We start from the raw sequence: 12,569 nt of genomic DNA, 5'->3' as shown, positions 1-12,569 counted from the left end.
TGCTAACGGTTGCGGTTCGATCTCCGGGGCGTGCATAGTAGCTACTTATAGTTACAGTAGCTAGGCCGGTAGTTAAAACACAAGAATGGGGACAAACACTTTAAAATTCGGCCTCAAACAATATTGAGGACTAATAGTGACTGTTTTTGTTAGAATAATACGCATAAATTATCCCATATTTACTCTTTCCTCATCCTTGTTTTATCATTCTTATGTTTGTGTATTTTTAAATGTTTTAGATGGTGTAAAACTTGACAGTTTTTCATTATTTTTGTTCATTATTCACTACATATTGTTTTACGACATTCTTTATTGTGGGAATGCTGAAGCATGCCCACATATCTTTGTGATTTTTATTCTCCACACCTTTTTTGCCACGTAACAACTCCCACATAATACTTCCAATTTAAATAGTTCAAATTTCAACTAGCTTCAAAAATTCACGGCCCCCGGGGAAAAAATATCGTCTCATTCCACATTACTTACAGTATTTGCACAATTTAACATTTAATATCAACTTTTCCCCATTAATTTTCCATGGGACAGGCATTAAACTTTTTCAAGTATCACTTTCCATGCCCACTTCCATACATATAACTTATCATCATTACCAGATGTCTGAGACTACTCGGTGGCACAGTTAGTAAAGTGTATTGTCCAGTAACCAGGAGGTTAGAATTTCATAATTTATCTCTCAATTTTCTTCATACGTATTCCACATTAATTCAAATCTTAGCATTCAGCTATTAGCATTCACCTTTCAGCATTCCCACGCAATTTCTCCAGAAATTGCATTTAGTCTAGTTTTGTATGTTTGTCTTACGATAAATTAAACGCATTTTAAATTCAGGCTGCTTGTGTTACCAGTAATTTAAAATTTACAAACTGCTCTTAAGTCATGATAACTTTTGCACAAAAGTACAAATGACTGATTTTTCCTAAATCACCGTTTATAAAACAGGATGTTTGTCTGGACTACTCAAAAAAAAAAAAAAAAAAAAAAAAAAAAAAAAAAATTACATACACACTACTCGAGGGACCACTACACCCACTGTTCATACATACGGCCATCGATCCTCAAACTCCAACAAACTAATTCACGGCCACTTCATTAGGGACACCTGCACTGCAGTCTAATGCAGTCAAAGAAGTATTAAGGAGGCCCTGTTGAGTGTATATTTCAAGCATCGATCACTTTCCTTCCAGACAACCATCCTTTCGAGGAGCCCTGGCCCACTGAGGGCCTCTCCTTCTGGGCTCCGGGTGGAAAGGGAGGGGTCCATCTGTGCGGCTGAACACAGTGGAGCCGGGCCATCAAGTCGGTACGGGCTGATGGATGGCCTGGACACACACGCACATGCACTCGGACAACAGATTGGCCCACTGTGTGTGCGTGTGTGCGCTCCTGTTGGAAAGTTGAAGAACTTCCAACTGCCTCTTGTGTCCCCTTAGCATCGGCCTCATTTGATTAGTAGCCTGAAGGGGCCCTGCAGATCAATAAATGACTTTGGTGGCCCCTTCGACAGCACCCCACCCCCAACCCCCAACACACACACACAAAGACACACACTGTCTGGCGCACAAACGCTAATGCACCAAACTGCGGCACAGCTCATTTAGGCCAAGCCGTCAATCATAAAAAGCAGGGACAGGTCCAGTCTGGCTCAGTCGATGTAGGACGGCGGCTAGTTTGGAGGAGGAGGAGGGGGGGGCTAAATGAGATATTTTCAGCTTGTATGGTCCATCTGGTATGCGAGATGATGAGCTCTAACTTCCTGTTCTTTATTATCCACCCTGTAAACATTAGCAGGTGGACTCATGTCAATCATCCAGCAGTCAATAGCTAATCCTTTTAAACATTTACATTGACAAACTAATTGGCTCAGAGGTCACACGCACGCATGCACATACAGCCACTGGATGATGTACACCACCCACTGTGAGCGCCACCTCCCACTGTCCGAATATTAGGTTAACCGCTGTGCTCAAGGGCACTTTGACGTCCCACGCGGAGGGGGCCGCCAGCGTTTTATCATCCGGAAATGTTCCGACGACCTCCGCTAATTAGAGCCGTCGTCATGCAACCACCCGCCGCCTCCTCAACTCGATTAAGAGCGCAACTAGCCACTAGGAACATTCAGTAGTCATTAGCTCTGTATTTTTACAATTTGAACATTTACAAAAATGTTTTTTTAATCACTTTTAAATGTCATTTTGTCCAAGCACGTGTCGTCTGTCCACCTACGGGAGGACCCCCTCGCCACGTAACGCCCGCCTCCCACACTGCTGTCACTCACCACGTGGCCCCGCCCCTCCTCTCCGCCGTCCCACGCAACCGTCGGTGACCGCCACGTGCCAGTTAACCTCTCTAACGAGGTGCAGCGGCAGGTCACGTCGCCGGGCTTCATGTCCGCCCACGCCAACTCAGGCTGGCATAATTGACTTACTGATGGACTGTCTGGGTTGATGTGGTGCATGCTTGGGATAGCGTTGGCGTGGGAGCCTGTGGACAATGGATTGCAGCTTGTAGAAGGACTACTTCTTGGATTCCTACGACAGTTGTACAAGTACTACACGTACTGCTACTACTACTAGGGATGTAACGATATCCAATCATCACGATACGATATAATCACAATATGAAGATCACAATTCGATAATTGTCACGATATTGTGAGGAGTTTGGCGGTACAAAAAAGGTCAAAATATTGTAAAAAAAAATAAAAATTAGCTCACACTATAAAAACAATATTGTGCTTTTGTACATTACAGCAATGAAAAATCTAAAAATGTTAGAAATATTTTATATAAAAATATATATAAATATAATTTTATATATATTGAGGCACTTACTTGCGAATGCAAGCACACAGAGTTCCTTCACATATTATCTCGGTTCACAAGCGTATTACGTTCCCCTTCAGCTGACCGTTAGCATGGATTTTAAACATAGAAGGGCCAAAACATGGATTGTGAAAATTAAATTGCACTAAAAACTAGCCACTAGATGCTGCTAGAACCGCACAAATAGAATTCAACCAGACTTTTTTTTTTTTTTTTTTTTTACAGATGTGCTGCTTTTAATATTGTGACATGACGACGATGATATATTGTGGCAGTTTTAATATCGCAATATCCCGATATTGCCATTATCGTTACAAAAAAATAAATAAATAAATCAGGAAGAGGAACATGAGGAAGAAGGGAGGGGAAAAAGCAAGGCCCAAACTGTGCTCTGTAAAGAGGGGCACAGTATGGACCTGGAAAAAAACAACTCTCTGTTCATAGCAACACAATAATGACATACATAAAATTTATTTCCGAAGACTCGCACACACCAGCAGCTATGGCTTTAATGTATGTTTTTGTCCAATCAGATTTGAACTTTTGTGTTGACATGTCAATAAAATCTGACCATTGACTTCCGAATCAGTTGTGCTGGCCAATGCAATTTCAACTATATTAGCAATGGAATGGTTCAGTCCAATTTTATATTCGTCCTCACAATGCTGTCAGCATTTTTATGATCTCTGATTGGTGGCTCAGCGCAAGCCAAGTTCGACAAAGCAAGCCTCTTGGTGTTATTTTTGAGAACACAACCGGGAGAGATTTCATCACAAATGAATGGATTCGTATCAGGGAATTAATTTTCCACACTTTTAAACACACGCCACGCCCCCTCCACCTGCGCTCCCTCCATCCATCCAACCATCCGTTTGGCACTTTCCTGTGTAACTGACACCAATGATGGACACTTATTTCCTCGCCTATCTTTGCCTTTCCCCCTCGCTGAGTGTCTGGGAATGTCAGGCAAGGTGTGTCGCTCTCTCCTTTCAGTGCTGATCATCTCATGCGAGCAACAGCCCGACTGCACCGCTGTTAATTTCCCTACTCCCAGCATTAATTAGTAGTTCATAAATAAAGGAATAAATTAAGGAAATGGGCGGAAGGAGAGGTGTTGTCATCAGAAAAAAAAAATTAATTTCTCACTCCGACACACACTGGGTGGAGGGAGGGGTGTGTGTCTGCGCAATCAGGATTTATTTCCCTCAGAGAGCTGATGTTGATATTTTGAATGGTGACACATTCAGCATTCAGATTCTTTCCATAAAATGCCACATTCCGAGGACTGCTAATTGCTTCGCATGTACTCTGGAATGCTTTAATTGCCGTTTACGGCGGGAAAAACGTATATATTTCGCCTGTATTTGGCGCGACACGCCGGTGCGTTTACAGCACCAATGCGCGGAGTGTTTTGTTAGCCTCCGGAGCATTAATGCACCAAGCGGAAGCCACAAGATTTATGGGGGTGCATTCAACGGCGAGGTCGAGTCACATTTGGTGCAACTGCGATACTCGCAAACTATTCTCACGTTGCGTTTGTCCGCTTTACAGCAGTTAAACTGTTGCCTGTTCTTCTGACGCACGCATGTTCAGCGTTGTGTGTTTGCATCCTCCTACTCCTGGGAGTCTCAGTCGCCATTTCCTGATTAGCGTTATGCCAGACTTCAGGGAGGTCCGACACATTTAATGGACTTTAAGATGGTCCTCTGGGCTCAGTGGGATAAGATATGGCTGATATTAGTGTTTAACATTGTTTACAGTGATAGATTGTGTACGCAGCTTAGAGTCAATAAGCTATGATAGCACCGGGAGGACACTTTGCGGAGAAATGATGTGCTAACTGCGCTAGTTTGTTTGTTTTTTAATATGCAAACGTTGATTTCCCTCGCCAGTCCTTAGACTTTCCAATAAAACCACAATTGGCCCAGTGGGCACGCTCGGCCGGCCACTTGGGCTCGAGAACCTTTTGGGTCGGCGCGCTGGATGGAAGCTTTGGTGGTGGTGGTCCGCACCCTGGTTTTGAATGGCTTTTACCTCGGGAGTAGCTTGAAGAGTTCAATTATTGAGTCTGTGTTTTTGGGGATGGGGGCGAGGGGGGAGTCACTCATTGTTTTTCATTGGCTTGGGAGCAACATCTGGCACAAACTCAAGTCACCGCCGCGGTTAATAGTTTTGGATTTTTCATTTTAGTTTTTATTTCATTTTGACGTATGTTTTTTAATTTTTGTTAGTATTCATTTTTTCAACGAGTTTGTTAGTTTTTATTGGTTTTTATTTTGAAAATATTCATTTTAATTTAGTTTTTTTATTCGCTTTATTTATTTATTTATTTATTTATTTATGAATTTTATGATGTATTTGTTGAGTGTAAGCTAAAAACGACCATTAATGCCGAATAAAGTTGTGTGAACTGCAATTGTCCAACAACTGTTTGACAGGGGCTTTTCGCTAGCGCAGTTGCTTTAAAGTGCCTCATTTTTTTACGGCGTGAAAATACTCCGTGATGAAATACTGCGTGACAACCGGTGGGATATATTCCAGCCAGCAGAGGCCAGCCTCCATGATGTGCGATGTTTCCAAACTCTGACTCAGTTCTGAGCCTGCCCTTGACTGAGATGTTCCCTGTGAAAAGTGCTTTTAATTATTAAGGGTGCCGCCCTACAGGCTGGCACGGCTCCAAGTAAATGACCATTCGCTGCCCCCTACACGCACACGCACACACAAAGGACGTGGCTGCTGGCGCACCCACCTACCCAATAAAATGTGATCACATGTTAACACGCACACACTCGCTGGTTAATGACTCGATTCATGCACAAGCCACTTGCCGTATTTATGTGTGTAAACACAACTTGTGTGAGTATGCACACACACTGCAGCAGACCCGCTCTGTTGTCTGACACGCATGACACGCACAGCCACAAAGACACACACACCCTTGGCCAGCCGCACAAAGGGGTCCCGAGCGCACACACGGGCCATTTGCAGTATTTCTTCTATTCAGTGTATCCCGTCCAGCTGTCAGCAGGCTGTCAGCGTGTTGTGTTGCCAGGCGAGTGGCCCCGCCCTCTCGCCAACAATAAAACATGCCTTTAAAATGTCACCGGCTCCCCAAAGGGCCCGGGCTGAGGCAACTAATCGATTCGCATTAGTTGTTCAATTGACTTTGGCTTGAACTTAACTCTGACTCCTCCTCGTCTTATCCTTTCCCTCCCCTCCTTTACTTTTCTTTCCTCTCATCTCTTCTCCTTGCCTTTCTTTATAAATCCTCTCCTCTTCTTTTGTTTCCTTTAGTAAAACCAGTCGAGGAGTGATGCAATAACGATGCTATTCATTGAGCATGTCTCTGACATGTTGCATGCTTTGTTAACGTTGAGCTAATTTCACTTAGGCTGACATGTAATTCTCTTTGCTGTGAGTGTGCGTGTGGAAACGCTTTCGTCATGTCGATTTGGACACAGGGTGTCCCGCCGAGCGCTCCCGCCTCGCTTATCTGGGCCGGCGGTGTTTTCACAGACGCTGCTTGACACTCAGGACCCCCTCCATGGGCTCGGGTCAGAGGGGAGGAAAATGGAGAATATGAGGAAGGGCGAGGGTTAAGCCCAGAGTGAAAAAGAGTCCTCGGTTAATATGTCCAATCATCCCCTTGTGCCTTAACCTCGGCTTATACAAATATGGCTGCCTCTAATCAACAACACGTATGCATCTTGGACCCATTTGAGGGTAAATGAACGTCAGTGCCGGATACTTTTTGGTGGGGTTTGCCTTGTCACACACACATACACAAAAACGCAAAGTGGTGCCATGCAAGGTTAGAATGCACAGCTTGGCATAGTAGGACGACGGTCGCAACGACTAGTGTTAAGCAGATGGGACTTTTTTTTTTTTTTTTCCTTTCCCCTACCCTTTCCTTTTTAGAACTCTAATTAGCACTTTGGAGCGTGTGCAGGCTGTCCACATGTGCATATTTTGTGGCACACACGCACCACACGGCTGTATTTTGACTGACTGTGTGGGTGTTGCGCTGCAATAAAAGTCCGACTAAGGGCGCCACATGGGAGCGTTTATCTCGCGACAGACCTCTTCTGTCTAATTAGTGTTAAAAAACACAGCGACTCTTCGTGAAGTCCACGTGTGTTGCCGCATGTTTATGTTGTTTTCGCATTGTGTGCTTTCAAAGGCCACGCAGGTCAATCTTGATTAGCATCATCTCCTGCCATTTTGCCAAGGAGACAAAAGTACTGAAATTTTACCAAACTACAAGTATAGATACTTGGGTAAAAGAAGAAGTAGGCACACAAATCTTGGACTGAAGTAAAAAAAAAAAAAGACAGATTCTGAAATTCTTTAGCTTAAAGCCCCAGTGTGTAGCTCACGACCGCCATCTATCGGTCAAACAAGATAATACAATGATTTTAAGCACACGAACTACGGCGTCCCAGAGAGACCCTACTTCAACAGCCTACCACCAATTTCACCGGAACAGAACGCAAACAACTTCTGGTATTCCCTCGAGTGATGACGTAAGTGAATTGCATTTGTTAGACATACTGTACAGATCCCTAATAATTGTGATTTAGTCATTTAATTTCAGAATTAATATTTTTGTCGGCATTGTTTGGAAATACTGTACGTCAGCTAATGATAATGGCTATCTATGTTCATATTTGTTAGTGCAACTAAACCATGCAACAGAGAACACACAGTTATGTTATACGTTTTATAGACATGTGGACCATCTCAAAGGGGGCGAGAGAGACGACGAGGAAGAGAACGCGGTGCCTCGTAACGTACAATTATGTCATCATGGAAAAATAATTCCATTCGAGCATGCATGTGAATGGCTCAAAACATACCTTTGCTTGGAATATGTGGTATTTAGATTACATCGTTTGCTGATATGTTTAGTATATCGTGCAAAAAGAATGGTGTTAACTGAACGACACATCTGCAACTCAGACTCGTAATTCCCCCCGTGTTTTGTTGCTACTAACCACTCAGAAAAGTGCTGCTTACAAAAACATTTGAAACCCTTTACTCAGATATCGATTTGTCACCATGTTGAACAATTTTACCTAATAAATATCACTAAGCAACTTAATTAGTTTTGATTGAAGATACAACAGCTTCCTTGTACTTCGATGTGCAGGAATTTACATGGCTTTCACAAATAGTCTTGCTCATGTAATAATGTACTTCATTGGCTCAGTGACTTTCAGTTCATTGTTTGGTACCTCATCTGACATACAATTGTTACCTTCTTGCAGAGACTCGTACAGGAAATGACCATGGAGGAACATGAAGATATCCAAGTCCAGCTGATAGACTGACACCAAGAAATACTTTTTGACACATCAGCACCACCATGATTTCCTGTACCTGGATCCCACATCAGCACCACCATGATTTCCTGTACCTGGATCCCACATCAGCACCACCATGATTTCCTGTACCTGGATCCCAGACTGCAGCACCTTGGTGGACTTGTAGCAAATAAGTGACACTTTCCCAGATCCTTGAGGACAATACAAAGGTTTTTTACCTGGCATATAATTAGTCCATGTCTGACACTTGTTGTTGTAGTTTGTATAACTTGTATATTGTTGTTATGTGTTAATTTGTACATTTTGAATAACTAAAAAAATACTATTTCCTTTGGCGTCAACATGCAGTGTTCATTCGACACCTAACCTAACACTATTTTACATGACCAGAAATGTAAAACATCAAAAGCCTGGAGAATTATTATAAATGCTTGCAATGACAAGGAATTCTTCATTGGCCAATGAATGTAAGGTACAGTACATGAAAATGAATGAATAAAATAAAGTAAAATAAAAGTCTACATGAAATGAACATATTAACTAAAAAAAAAAAAAAATGCTGTTAGAATATAATGAGCTACATGAATTGCAGTTGTTCCAGAATTTTACCAATACGCTGTGCATTTCAAAATATGGAAAATAGACATACAGGTTTGGGCCAAAGGTAGTGTTACAGAGCAGGTATGTGTTGTACACAGCTAAAATATCTGATTAACTCAATACCATGATGTTTTTTTTTTGTGTGTGTGTGTGTGTGCTGACATTGCCCCCCATTAACATTGCAACATTCCTCAAACTCTCCCGAACACATAGTATGATCTGTAACACTACTTTTCGCCTACTCTATGATGTTATTGGGGCAAAATTAAGGAAGGCTTGTCCATTGATTGTGTGAACAGACTGCAGTAAAAATGAAGTCACTTCAATGTTTGCTGGTTTTATTAAGTTTTACATGCTCCTTGACTGCACAAGTACATGTTATGGAGTGAGGGCACGTTCCCACCAACGATGATATCATATTCTTCAAAGGCTTGCTGAGGAAAGTGAGGGAGGAGTCACTCCATGGCTTCAGACACCTGGTCAGCAGGTCCTGTGTAAAACAAGTGGTGCTTGTACATGTGACCATTCCGTATTGCTTCACACAAAAAGTTCATGTAGTGTGCAATGCCGTCCATATGTAAATGACATACCAAGACGTCGGCTGACTTCAGTTTGTTGCAGCTCAGATATGGTAGGTGGAGATACTGGTGGTACAACACCGAAGCCTTCTGGGGTCCTCCATTCAAGTGTCCTCATTCGGGGCATTCCAATATGGCTGCTGACTCTCCCCTTGATATTTTTTTTTCTTGCAGGTCGGTGATGTATTTAAACGGTGCATGAATGCTTGTATACATCAGAATATGGTTCTGGAACCCCTCAAGTTTGGCTGTTGATCTAGTGTGACACAAACAAAAACACAATTATAAAATAAAATAGAATAATTGATGATACTACTATATGTCACCAACTTTCCAACAAAGCCCCCAAAATAGAGGTAAGATCTTTAGTTTTTGGGCCCAAAACATTGTATTAGCTAGATAAAAGTAACTTGACTGCATACTGCATAGAATATGCAAAGGCTGCTTGCTTGTCGAATTTCCGTGGAAAACGTGGCAGCCTGTAAATTCTTGTGCACCCAATTACACAATGGACCAGTACACACTTGAGTGAGAGAGTTCAGACTCTAGCAGTGCTTACGGTACAGCCAGCATTTAAGTCCAGAAAGTTATTCCCTGCCGAAAATTAATTTCGAGAACCCTATTTTCACCAACCACAACGAAAATAATTTTCAACTCCTCCACTAATACAGTATGCTTTAGATTCTCTATTGAAGTTATGGGCAAATATACCTCCGAAATCACAGTTACATTACATTACACAATAACTTGCGCATTTACTCTAAATATAACGTGCCAGCGGGAATCTTTTTTTTTTTTTTTCAAAGCAAGTAGTTACATAACGAAATCGTTCGAGTGGTGCGGAGTTGCTAATCAACAGATACAGTGATCGTAAAACAAAGGTACGAACATCGTATTAATTAGTACGGAGTATACTTTTTCTCTCGCTCTCAAAACGTAAACACAAATGTACTCTTACTTACCGGTCAAGTAGAAAGCAGTCGAAGGCACCGGCACGTCCCAAACCTAGTCTGTTCCTCATTTCTCTCCATCTGGCAAATGCGGCTACAATATAAACTCTTGTTTTGTCGCGCTGAAATAAAATAAATTCCCAAAGTAAGTGTGATGCTTGATAATGCTCTCTTCGGGGACCGGAAACTCTTCTTCTTCGTGGACATGCGGTCGCCATACAAACCGGAAGTGCGTTCCAAAAACGCGTTCAGAAATGGAGCGCTGAAATTTGTCTTTGACGGAACCCGTAGCAGAAAGATGGCGGCGAAACATGGCAGACACTAGCAGGCGAGGCGCGGACATGTAAGATAATTTGCGATTTCTAGACTAACCGTTATATTTTAAAAAAGTACGTTTATGCGATACAACATATCTTTTTACATACTACTAACACAAACAATTGTTTTTTTTTTTCGAATGATTTATTATTTCACCACTAGATGCCACTGTATAATACTGAGTGTACCTTTAATGCTAAAGCACTACGTAAGACGCCATCAATGGGCTAATGAAATTAGCATCTAAGTCATAGGGGCATATTCACTAAAGGTTTGTGTCGCTTTTGCACCGCGCTAACTGGTAAAAATGGAGCAATTGCGCGTATGTAAAATAGGTCATTTCCATATATTTGACACAAAATATGCCCACCCCAATGCAAATGAGACTCATTGATATACAGCGTATAATTCACTAATGCCAGCACAAATAGCCACATGTAATTTTCGTGATGCAAATAACGTTCATGAAAAGCATGTATAAACCTGCCGCAACCTCGATCCCAGGATCATGACAGCAGTGCATGCCATATGAGAGAGAGAGAGTCATTTCTTTTCTGTTGTTTTTTACGACACATAACGTAACTCGGGCTTATCGGCAATGGCGGGGAGGCCTTTTACGATCATTTTCACGTTGCATACTGTACGCCCACGCCAACCTCTGAAAATATATTTTTAAAAAGCGATCGCACCAATAATTTGTACTTTATGAATGACGTCGTTGTCGTCCACTCTGCTCTGTATAGTTTAATGGCGCTATCAACGCTTACTCTCGGTCCAACCTCGCTTATCGATAATGTCATCTTTCTCGCAACTGTTACTATGACAACCATATTCTTGGCGCAAATGCATTGCCATGTGTGAGATGGATGGATGGATGGATGGATGGATGAATGTCATTTCCATTTATTTCAGTGGGGAAATGAGCAAAAGTGATGTTGCACGATTGCTTTTAATGGAAACTGTAATTTGCAACCAGTTGATATGATTTATCGTCTGTATTTGAACTCCTTTGTCATTAGTCATTAGGCCGCCGCCCACCAGTTCCCGGTCAGGATGATTTAGGTGCACCCCCTATTTTAGTAAAGCCTCCGTCGGTCTGCTGAGGTGAAAACGGGACCTTGGCTTTCCCGAAAGGTGCCTAATAACGCGGCACCTCGCCGGACCCAATGCCAGCACATAATCTGAACAGGAAATTACACCGGAACGCAAGGGATTATGGGAATCTGAAGAAGGATGATTAGGTGCTTGCAGAGCATCAGACAAAAACAACCCTGAGTAGATTTTGTACCACGGAGCTTGAACAACGGTTAAAATAAACGCCTAGTGGTCAGTTTGGCTGCCAAATTTACTTCCTGGTGGGGAGTAAACAACTTTTTAATTTAAAAAAAAAAAAAAGGGGGGGGGGGGGGGGGGTAGTTGTTTTTAACCCATAGTTCACTTGCAATAAAGCAGAGTGTTCCAAAAATGAGCATCAACTTGACTTGACTTGATTTAATATGTGTGTTTTCTGTGTGTTTTATCCCAGCGGGGCTTCCGTCTAAGCCTTGACATTTTCCAACAATATTGCCGGCGTTCAGTCACCTTTAGGATTCCTTAAGTCAAGCTAACACCGGAGACCTATATGTGCATGTGTGTGTGTTGATCCCCTCGCATTATTACTCTCTAGTGTGCGTGCGTGTGTGTTTGTCATGCATCATCCCCCCCGTCGCACGCTGCCTGTTGTATGACAAGGAGATGATGGTGTTATACAATATGTCTTTATTTGTTATGATTATCATGTTTTTTCCCTACTTCTGCCCTATTGACCATTAGAATATGCAAAGAAGAACACAAATGATGCAGTTAAGTGCTTTTATATGAGGATTTATGTTCTCAAATGTTGAGTTTTGCTGCCGTATGCAAATGCTGCAAAGCCAAAAATAAAAAGAAGATATACCAAATTGATTTACTGATTA

At 42.2% G+C, this 12,569-nt stretch overlaps 1 protein-coding gene and 2 long non-coding RNA genes across 4 annotated transcripts in view; 2 read left to right on the top strand and 1 right to left on the bottom strand.

Annotated features, from left to right (window-relative positions):
- Nucleotides 1-12,569, top strand: part of LOC144003496 (tudor domain-containing protein 5-like) — a 148,044-nt gene that overhangs the window by 13,011 nt on the left and 122,464 nt on the right. The gene's annotated exons all lie outside the window — the stretch shown is intronic.
- On the top strand, nucleotides 7,202-9,094 carry LOC144004177 (uncharacterized). The gene is made up of 2 exons (XR_013279223.1): nucleotides 7,202-7,367; nucleotides 8,112-9,094. It is a non-coding gene; the product is annotated as an uncharacterized LOC144004177 (long non-coding RNA).
- On the bottom strand, nucleotides 9,090-10,793 carry LOC144004178 (uncharacterized). The gene is made up of 3 exons (XR_013279224.1): nucleotides 10,309-10,793; nucleotides 9,359-9,602; nucleotides 9,090-9,258 (listed from the first exon to the last, which is right to left on the bottom strand). It is a non-coding gene; the product is annotated as an uncharacterized LOC144004178 (long non-coding RNA).

Source organism: Festucalex cinctus, chromosome 16 (genome assembly GCF_051991245.1).
Source record: "Festucalex cinctus isolate MCC-2025b chromosome 16, RoL_Fcin_1.0, whole genome shotgun sequence".
Taxonomy (NCBI): domain Eukaryota; kingdom Metazoa; phylum Chordata; class Actinopteri; order Syngnathiformes; family Syngnathidae; genus Festucalex; species Festucalex cinctus.
Note: the sequence above shows the minus strand (reverse complement) of the source record. Positions and strands in the feature narration are given on the sequence as shown.